The 2462-nt window shown below is 39.2% G+C and overlaps 1 protein-coding gene across 1 annotated transcript in view; it reads right to left on the minus strand.

The window, feature by feature from the left end:
- Nucleotides 1–2462, minus strand: part of LOC110410738 (Alkaline phytoceramidase (aPHC)) — a 6110-nt gene that overhangs the window by 1281 nt on the left and 2367 nt on the right. The window lies entirely within an intron of this gene.

Here is a 2462-nt window from a genome sequence, read left to right on the forward strand (position 1 = left end):
AGAAGAAAGAATCAAGAATAGGAGAGACGAGTAGAGTCGAGCGAGTGAGTGTTAAGTAGCCGTTGATATTTGATGATAATAGGAAGGCGACACGTGAGAAGGGAGCGTGGGACAAGCGCGTGCTGCCATAAAAGCCAAACACGAGATTAGGTCAGGGGTATGAAAGAAGAAGAGCAGAGCATAAAATGGGTTGGCTTTGGGAATAGTGGGATGGAGACTTTCCCTGTAATACCGTCCACAACGCCAGAGGGATTCCAGCAAGAGCCTGAAGTGGACAACCACGTCCATCACTCTTAAACACATTTTGGTTTTGTTTTTGTTGCATTTCGTTTTCCTTCCGGCCCTAACCTCGGATAAAATTTCTCAACAACCAATCGCAGCTTTCTTTGGGTAACCAAATGTAAACCTAAATTCTACTGCTCAAGACTTTGGGTTTCAGGTATCAGCTTTGTTGACTAAGGGGTTTCATCATTATCATCAGGATCAATTATTGACTTAAAATGACAGTTCTCCAAGTCAAATTCTAGAAACAGTTGAAGTAAATGCAGAATTTTAATCTTAACGTTGAATCGGAGAAGAAAAAGGAGATTAGGATCTGAACTCGATACACCCTTTGAAATTACACCAGTAACAATGTAGAAAATATTAGTACAAATAGTTTCTTTGCTGGATTTCTTGTTGAATTGGTTCGACGGTGGCTGGCTATGGGCCAACCCTAGAATGCCAGATCATGGACAGACAAAATCCAATTGTACAAGCTGCCAGGCCATGTCTGGCTCTACAGCCCAAGCTGGCATTTTCGAGGCAGATATTTAGCTCCAAAGACTTGGCCCGCCTCCAAACCATATTTGATATCTGGTTACGCATTAGTCGGGTCCAAATCTACGAAGGTCCAGAAGCAAGGCGTAGATTGCCAAGATCTAGTGGGTGGCACTGACACGATTTCCCACTTGCTCTTTGTCATTTCCTACGGCTTTTTTCGTGTTTTACCTGAAAGCAAGCGGCAGTGTTTAGCCAGAGAACAGGGTGCAAAGAATCTTACATTTCCCTCCCCCTCCAATTGATAAGCTCTTTGCTTTGCCTCTTGTTCATGACAAAAAATTTTCTGAATATATATTATCATTGTAAATCGGAAAAAAGTCAACTTAAATTCAATGATCTTAAACCTCCTTTTTTTAAAAAAAAAAAAATTGAACTTAACAAAGTCCAGCCAAAATGGTCCAAACCCATACTTGTAGTAGTCAAGCTCAGTGGGATTTGAGCACTTGTGATCAGAACTCTTAAAGAAAGGTTTGCAAACATCTGACAAAATTCCAACTGCCCCTGTCTAAGCAGACCAATAACACACAGAAACCACGTGCACACGAATTTACTCCCTTTCGCCATCATGGGATGCACTTGAAAACATTAATTATAAAATCATACTCGTATTATAAGATTGACAAGTCTCATGCTTGATCCTTGCCCCTACTTTTAAATGATACTCATCAATCAAAATATAGTCGCTTTAGGGGCATTCCCCCCAAATATATAATCTGTTGTCCGTAAAACCCTTGGGTTCTTTGTTTTTATTATTAGCTATTACTATCAAACTGATCATGAATTCTATGGCTTCAAGTTGAAATGGAACCATCAAATGAAAGAGTAAAAGATTACCCTTTTGATTCTAGGCAATGCAGCTTGATGGCGATGAGGCAGCCTAACAGCTTCGTTAGCCGTCGTAGAAAAATCATGGTTTAAGTTCTACCGACAACGTCAAGCTTTCAGACTACAACGTGGGAACTCAAAACAAGTGATGTAACCCCATGATTTTCTTCTAGTACTTTTGACCTTTTTCCTGCATGGGGCTGTTTGAATTCAGATTCACGGAAAAGCATAGAGCCATTGATTTCAGTACCTTTGGGCATTGGGGTATAGCCTGGATGTAGCCACATTCCCTAATCATCGAATTTAACCTCAGTAATGTGATTGGACTGCTGGCCACGCAATGTCAAGCACATATATTATTATTATGATTATTATTATTATTTACTTAAAACAAGGGAAAGGTAAAATCCCTTACCATTTATCCCTTGGTGCCGCTTCTCACTTTTCTGTCTTTTCCTTCCCTCCCAAAAGATCCAAAAAGCATTAATTTACTCTCCAATCCATCGCACCACTGCTCAACCTTTTCTTTAAGCCTTCAAGTTTTTAACAAGTAGAGGTGGTCATTTGCTTAATGAGATGGCAGTGGCATTTCGGTTGCTGTGCTTCTTAATTAATTATGTTGATTAAACCCAGCAATCAAAACAAGATGAATAGAGGAAAATCACAGCAACGGTAGGAATTAAATGTCCATAATTGGATAGTAATTCTTTCATGGTATTATAACATTGCATTCATAAAAATAAAATGAAAATCCAAAATCACTTACAACAACACCAGAACTATATGGAAAATCTCCAAAAAAGAAAAACTAATTT

The sequence above is a fragment of the Theobroma umbraticum genome, unplaced genomic scaffold (assembly GCF_002168275.2).
Source record: "Theobroma umbraticum cultivar Fairchild unplaced genomic scaffold, ASM216827v3 scaffold_56.0, whole genome shotgun sequence".
Taxonomy (NCBI): domain Eukaryota; kingdom Viridiplantae; phylum Streptophyta; class Magnoliopsida; order Malvales; family Malvaceae; genus Theobroma; species Theobroma umbraticum.